At 36.8% G+C, this 8,863-nt stretch overlaps 1 long non-coding RNA gene across 1 annotated transcript in view; it reads left to right on the top strand.

The window, feature by feature from the left end:
• LOC143021848 (uncharacterized) overlaps positions 1-8,564 on the top strand; it is a 243,159-nt gene extending 234,595 nt beyond the window's left edge. Inside the window, exon 3 of the long non-coding RNA XR_012966012.1 lies at positions 8,491-8,564. This is a non-coding gene — a long non-coding RNA (uncharacterized LOC143021848). The remainder of the gene's footprint in view (positions 1-8,490) is intronic.
• Positions 8,565-8,863: the final 299 nt, after the last annotated feature.

The following is an 8,863-nucleotide window of genomic DNA, read 5'->3' as shown; positions in this document are numbered from 1 at the left end:
GCTCTCTCTCTTTCTCTCGCTTCCTCTCTCGCTCACTCCTTCGATCCCTCTTTCTCATGCATGCACACAAGCACACGCGTACATATATACACACGCATAGACATGTATACATGGTCATAGACCCGCACACGCGGATACACGCACACACACTCATACGCACAAACACAGACACACACACACACACACACACACACACACACACACACACACACACACACACACACACACACACACACACACACACACGCACACGCGCGCGCGCGCGCATGTACACCCATATACCCACCCACATACCCACACAAAGGGTTCAAGTATGATTTCAAACACAACTTGTACAGTATTCATATATTCTTGTTTCATGTAGATTAAGGGATTCGAACTTGGGACTTCTGAGTAGAGTGACGACTCTTGATGGAAGTCTAGAGTACTGTAAGCTAAATCGTCTTCCGGTTTTTTAAATTCATAACATTTGACGAGAATCTTAATGTGTGACGGGAGATTGTCATCATTACAATTGTAAGAGAGAGCGACCAGAAGGCACGGTAATCTATACAGTTTAGTCAGATCGTCTTCCAACTACCAAGAAGTAATATTGATCACCTGGCGCGTTTCATGATGAAATTTATTTGATAAAAATCTTTAAATAGGCTTTGTTGAGATCCACAAAAATAGAAATAAATAGTTAAATGAGTGAGATGGAAAAGTAGATAAATGAATAAATAGATGGAGCAAAAAAAGGAAAGCGAGAACGGGGAGCCGAAGTCTGTAGAAACAAAGAAATGGCTCCCGAGGTATACAATCTGGAAATCTCTCCATGAGGAAAATTGCTCTGTGGATCTCCCATCAAACTCATCAGATTTCTTGAGAGGATCGTCATCATCACAAGATTTCTATTAAAAAAAAAAAAAAAAAAAAAAAAAAAAAAAAAAAAAAAAAAAAAAAAAAAAAAAAAAACGAGGGAAGTGTGATAAAAAAAAAAAAATGTGGGATTATACCTCTTCCTTATCTACCTATACCAATATCAATCTACCCCTCGACCTTTTTTTGTGTGTGTGTTTTAGTGGGTTGGACAAGGCTAAATCTTTCCCCACTAACATAAGCGAAATTGGTTTCCACAAGGAAATAAAGATGCTGAAGGGATTACAGAATGCTGTTGGGATTTCATTTTATTGTGGAGGTTAATCTCTACGATTGTGGAAACGACAGGTCAGAGGGTAGTATGAAGATGGAACCATTTTTCTTTATGTAAAGAAACACCAAATGCAAGGAAGAAGCCATTATTAGTAGGATGTTTAGCTTGTTACATTTCTATCAAGTACACAGTCGTGATACGCATGGCTGAGAATAAATAGGAAGATCTGGAGGAACGTGGTGGGGTCACTGGGACATAGGAAAGGTTAAAAAGGTGAGGGAACAAATGTCACTGTGAGGACTATTTGTCCATCACCATTTTCCTCACCACACAGCATTTTCGTGATCTTTTCGTCAGTTTGAATAATTGGGCTAAATAATTGTGCTCCTCAATTTCCAAGCTGTATTGTCTTTTGTGGTCTTCTTAACCCTAGAAAGGAATACGTCCCATTTTGAGATATTACCGGAAAACCTGTATCCCATTGGCATCACTCGAGGAAAAAAAATATTGAAACCTGTTTTATTGAAACTTTATCACATTGGAGAACAAAAATAAGCTTTATGGTACATATACACGTATAAATGAATGATAATGCACTACAATGAATATAATTGCCAGATAGAATTTTTTATAGACGCAAGTGACCGGGAAACTCAAAATCGCCTAGAACATGTATCCATTTGGAATCTGTATTCCTTACTAAGATTAATTAGTTACTTCGTTGGCTGCAGATGATCAGCTGTTCTGTTTTTGGGGGTCCATTACAATACTCGGCCTATTGGATTCCAGGTCTACAGTAAGGAGTTTGAAATAAAAATGTACGCATTTGATAACATACATATCAATTGGTTAGCAATTACTAAAATCTTTATAGTCTCTTTATTAAGTAAAGAGGATATACTTATGTAATGATTGTAGTTGAACGTCTTTTAGAAGGTTCGTTGATACGCGTTTGTGAATGCGTGTATGTGTGATTCTTCATGGTCTCGTGATAAACGGTTATCCTCCTGGATGAGATCTCAGAGTTCATATTTGGCCCGATCAATGGGAATTGCTGTGACTTTACAAACGCGTGTACGTTTACGCACACACACACGCACACACACGCACGCACACACACACACACACACACACACACACACACACACACACACACACACACACACACACACACACACACACACACACACACACGCAGGCAAGTTTTGGACGCGTGATGATTACGAGTTTAATACGTGATCCAATACCGTATTGAATCAAACACAAAAATAACAACACACGCATCCAAACAAACACACACAAACATAGACAAAAACACAGGTACACAAATACACACCACCTTTTTGCAGTGCTGTGATGCTTTTTCAGTCCTGGGCGGGAACCGAAATCAATGCCGATTAGTTGTATGGTAAACCGCTACCACATCAAACGTGTGTGTGCGTGTGCACACTGCACATGTGTGTGCATGAAGGTGTATTCGCGTTTTTGTTTATGCGGAAATACTTATGCGCGAATGTATACGTATACATATAATTTTTATGTGTGTGTGCGCGCGCGCGCGCGTTGGCATGTGTGCGTTCATGAGTGCAAGCGTGTATGTGTGCGAGCGTGTGTGCATGTGTGAGCGTATGTGTGTATATATATATATATGTAATATATATATATATATATATATATATATGTGTGTGTGTGTGTGTGTGTGTGTGTATGTATGTATGTATAAAAAAATTTCTGGGAACTATCCCTCCTTCTCTTCTTATTCTTTATATTTTTCAAACTACAGACTTCCTTTTCATTTTGCAAATTCCTTCTTTTCGTAATGCTTTCTGCTTCCACTCAGGGCCACAAGCCGAAGGTGGAAATAAACTCAACACAACCCTCCACTCCGTTTACAACTTTTCAAATTTCCTTAATTCCATAATTCTATCATTTACGCCAGATGCTGCCTCGCCATATTTCTGCAAGAAATTCCAAGAATCTTTTTTTTTTCTCCCCCCATATTTATAAATCAGCGTATTCTGTGTCTGCGCCATTGCACTTGACGAGTTTCTTCTTCCTCTTCTTCTTCTTTTTTCTTCGTAGGAGAGCGGAGAGCTTTTAAGCTGTCAGCTTTTCCCGCGACTTGTGCTATCAGACATTCCTACGTTTCAAAATCCTTTCCGGACGAAGTGAGAATGACGACGTTTTCTTTTATTTGTCGTTTTTACTCTGCGTCCCATTCAGCCTCTGCGGTTTCTCCGTCATCGTCATCATCACCTCCATCATATCAGGGAATAAAAAAAAAAAAAAAAGGGAAAAAGAAAAGACAATACGGGCGATATACCGTCAATCGCAATACGTCAATTAGCGCGCTTGGGCAATACCTGGACAAAAGTCTTGTCTTATGAGAACCTGTTTCGGATACGAACACAAATAGAACGTGTCCAAGTTATATAAATTTCTGAAGAGATTATGCTATTTTGTAAAAATATTACACTCGTGGACAGTGGAAAACGACGGCTGTACTCTGTTAAGGATAATGTATTGAGAATGAACGGTAACACAATGGTAACTGGGGTAGATACTAACGGATGTGGGAGATACTAATGGCTGTGGTCGAAATATACAGATCATCTGTTTCTTTTGGTTTGTTTCTCCGGCAGTGGGTTATATTTAAATACTTTACAAATGTGCAACTACATTTTGGTTTTGTGAATATATATATATATATATATATATATATATATATATATGTATATATATATATATATATATGTATATATACACATATATATACATGCATGCAAAAACATAGGAGAAATTTAAAACGTAGACGATAAGATCTTTCGTAAATTACATCTTCAGACAAACTGTACATAGATATATATATAAAAAAACAGCTTATATACACACTTCACAGCAGGGAAAGTTACATGGGGGGACACCTGATCTAGACTCCCCGCGTCTCTAGCCTTCTCCCGTTTTAGTCTGGGGGGAATTGTCTCACAACTAAATCTGTTAATATTTTGTCCCATTTGAAATGTCCATAACTTATGTTCACATTTTTCATATGACTGCCAGAAATTAAACATGATTCAGTGACATTCCTTTCAAAGAAATCTTTAGATTTGGCTAATACTTTGGAACCGGCTCAGTCAATGTGGTGGTCATGAGTGGATTTGTGAAGAAATACACCAATACTTGACTGTGAGTCTTGACGCTATACTTGCGTTGAGAAATCCTGGTAACCAAATCTTTTCCAGATTGATCAACATAAAAATCATCACAACTTTTACAAGGTACCTTATACACAACACCCGAATTGCTAGGAGGAAGGATTTTTATTAGGATTTTTTAACCGTGTCATCATATTTGAAAGCTACCTGTACATTAAGTTTCTTATGTATGGTACGGTAATACAAGAGTCCTTGGTTTGGTCTGGTTTTCTTGTAAAAATTGTGATGATTTATATATATATATATATATTTATATATATATATATATATACATATATATACATATATATATATATATATACATGTGTGTGTATATATATGTATAAACAAATATGGTTAAAATATATCAATTGATCACTGGGAACCATTCAGTGTATATATATATGTATATATATATATATATATGATATATAGATGTATATATTTATATATATATATGTATATATATATATATATATATAATGAATACGTTTGAATGTGGAATTACATTTGCGTGATTACGTGTGTGTGTGTGTGTATGAATTCATACATATTATTTCAATCTTGATTAGAAAACACAGCCTTCCTTGCAGCAGTCGAGGCGTGAAGGATTTCTACCAATTTTTATTATGGAATCTTTGGTGACTGGAGAAAATCCACTTGGCTGACAGGCGCTGTCTCCAGAAGATCGGACGGAAGGGGACGGGGGCTGGAGGGGAAGGGACGGTTGGGAGTGAAGAAGAAGGAAAGGAAGAGGAAGAGAGGGTCGCCCGCGATGAAGTGCCCGGGAATTGTTCTTCAAGTCTTTGTTCTGTTCGTATTATGTCGCCCAGACTACGAAAAGTATGTATACATGTACTCCTATGATAAATATAGATGTACTGTATGTATATAAATGTATAAATGAATATAGATATAGATATATAAACACACACACATACACACACACATACACACACACACACACACACACACACACACACACACACACACACACACACACACACACACACACACATATATATATATATATGTATATGTGCATATATACAGTATGTATATGTGTATATATATGTATGTATATATATATGTATATATATATATATATATATATATATATATATATATATATATATATATATATATACATATATCTACTATAATAAAGTAGTAGCCTTTGTCTGGTTGTTTGTTCACGAACTCCTAGGGTTTTGGAGATAGACCTCCATAACCATATATATTCTGATACCCTATCACTCCAGGTACTTGGATAACTATATTTCATTTCCAAAAAAAAATACATATTTTGGTTAGGGCTAAGGGTTAAAGTAAGGTGGGGCATTGTTAGGTTAGGGATTATTCACGAACTCCTAGGTTTTTTAGATAGACCCCTATAACCATATATATTCTGACACCTTATAACCCAAGGTACTTGTAAAATCTATCTTTCATTTGTATCTACTATAAAAACAGTAGTTGCCTCTGTCTATCTGTTTTTTTGTTCACGAACTCCGCCCCAAAACATATATATTCACCATAACCCAGGCTACTTGGATAAGTATATTTTATTTCCAAAGGGCGTCTCCCTCCTCAAATTGATTTTTTTTTTTCGTAACATTTTATTTTTGTTACCTTTTCCATTGAGTTATATTGATACGTGTAACTTTTTTCCACAAATTCTATAAAAATTAAAATGATCATCATTTGCAGCAACACCGCGCGGGTAATATGGCTAGTATATATATATATATATATATATATATATATATATATATATATATAAAGTATATATATATATATATATGTATATATATGTGTACATATATATATATATATATACACATATTTACATATGCATATATATTTACATTTATATATATGTATATATATATATAATATATATATATATATATGTATATATATATGTATGTATATATATATGTATATATATATGTATGTATATATATATATATATATATATGTAGATATATACGTATACATATACATACAAATGTATAAACCCAGACACACACATACATACATATACATTTGTGTACTGTACATGTATACATATATACATGAACATTAGAATCTAGATTATACCCTCGTGTGCACAATGTACCATCGGGGGCCAGAGCTTTGTTCTATTCTCTAAATTCATGCCCGATTGAGGTTAACTTCACTTGAATGAAAATGCCTGGCGACACGACATCGAAAGGAATGTAAAAGGTGATATTTATATAATCTTTTATGTTCTCGTGCGTAGCAGAAAAATGGAGTAAGTGTTTTCGCAAATATTGGCTAAAATCTCTCGCCGCAGCCTAACCTTCAAAGAATAATGTCGGAAGTGATTGAAGTGTTTGACCAGGTGAAGTCGGGAAGGAATGGAGGAGGAGGAGGAGGAAGAAGAAGGAGAGGGAGAGGAGGAGGAGGGGAGGAGGAGGTTGTGTAGGGGAGAAAGAGGGAGAGGGAATGGTGGAGTTGGAGGAGGAGGAGGAGGAAGAAGAAGAGGGAGAGGAGGAGGAGGAGGAGGGGAGGAAGAGGAATGTAGGGGAGAAAGAGGTAGAGGGAATGGTGGAGTTGGAGGTGGAGGAGGAGGAGGAGATGAAAGAAGGTGGAGGAAAAGGTGGAGGAGAGGAAGGGAAAATATGAGGTAGAAAAGGAGAAGGAGAGGGAGGAGGAGGAGGAGGAGGAGGAGGAGGAGGAGGAGGAGGAGGAGGAGTTTGAGAAGACGGCAGAAAAATTCCTCCGACAATCTGTGAAAAGCAAATTAAGTTCCCGAGTTCAATGAATATATGAATTTCCAATCACTTTGTTGTTTTATAGCGGGACTCCTGAGAGGAGCGTGTATTGACCCGAGAACTCTTTAAAGACATTCGGTGCCAGGTCGCGTGGCAGTCTTGACCTCGTGTCAAACTCTCCGTGACCTGGCACGCCCATGAACCTCTCTTGATGACCTCCAAAAAGGAAAGAAGGTCTGTTCATTTACATAAGAACATATAAGAATGGAGGAGACTGTAGGAGACCATAAGGCTTAGACAAGGCAGTTCATTTCCCTTACTACCTTCCATAGTTATCTGACCTTCTCTTAAGCGGCCCATACACGATCAATTATATTGCGCAATTTCATTGTCAATACTCTGAATTGACAATTAAATTGACCGTGTATGGGTGATATATCGCTCATACACGGTCAATTTAATTGTCAATTCAGAGTATCGACAATGAAATTGCGCAATATAATTGATCGTGTATGGGCCGCTTTAAAACAACTAATAGTTTCAACACTCAGCACATGGTTACAAGTTTATTCCATTCATTAACTACTCTGTCTGTAAACCAGGCCATACCTATTTCCTACTTAAAACTAAATTTCTCCAATTTAAATCCATTACTACGAGTCCTGACCTGGTGTCTTAATATGATTACCTTGCTTGTATCGTCCTTGTTAAAGCCCATGACCCATTTGAATACTTCTATTTGTGTTTGAGTAATGAATGCATAGTAGAAAATATTACTCACCTATGCCCTGGGTGCTGGTAGCGTAATCGGAAGCGTGGGAGTCTCGTATTCCCTTAGTTGTGGGTTCGAATCCCGCATTTCTCTCCGATTCCCAGTAGTGACTAGTTGTTACCTGTCCCAACAGTCCCAGCTGATAGGGCAAAAGTGATGTCTTCTGTGGCGTAGTCTCCTCAGTCATATATATTCCGTGTCTATTGGCAGTGACTCATTAAAGAACAAATAAAAGAAAAAAATAAGTAAATAAATAAATAAAAAACTGTAAAGTGTTGAGTTCATCATAACCTCTACAGATCAAGTTCCTTTCCAAAGCTGAATAAAGCCGCTTGGCGTGTTCCAGGACAAAACCTGTGGATAACGCCAAGTTAAAGAAGAGCGCAATGGTGGGTCACAGGCATCAGTAGAGGAATCAAAATAACATTAAACGAAATAAAACAAAATGAGATAAAATAAATAAACAAGATTCTCAAGAAAAAAAATGGAAAGGGTTACGAATAACAAACAAAATAGACTTAAGGAACTTAAAATAAAAATATTGTCCAGGTGCTATCTTGTAATGAAATAAAACGTTTGATTTTAAGATAAAATATATAGACCGAGTTACCAAGCTGAAGAAAATAATATATATTTTTTTCAACATTTCAGCCGTTACCCACACTGCGAGGTGGCTAGGCATCATTGCCCTTGGGAGAGCTCAGAGACTCAGGACGTCACATGTAAGTAGTTAATAAACTTCAAGAAGTTTGTCAAGGGGGTAAAGATGTTTATCGAAGCAGAGTGATCACTCGATCGAAACACGCGGTCCCATAGTAACAGCCCTCGAGCCCTTCTGTAGATCTCTACGAGAAGAAACAATGGCAGAGCAAATACCATTTGAGGACAAAACCTGTATTGATAGTAAGACTTCGGAGATATTAAATTCTTATTTTTCTATTTATCTTTATTCATTATTATTATTATTATTATTTTTTTGCAATGCCAAAACTGTTGGCGGTTACCATCTTCAAGCAAGTGCTTC

Source organism: Oratosquilla oratoria, chromosome 43 (assembly GCF_046742065.1).
Source record: "Oratosquilla oratoria isolate Oo_2021 chromosome 43, ASM4674206v1, whole genome shotgun sequence".
Lineage (NCBI taxonomy): Eukaryota > Metazoa > Arthropoda > Malacostraca > Stomatopoda > Squillidae > Oratosquilla > Oratosquilla oratoria.
Note: the sequence above shows the minus strand (reverse complement) of the source record. Positions and strands in the feature narration are given on the sequence as shown.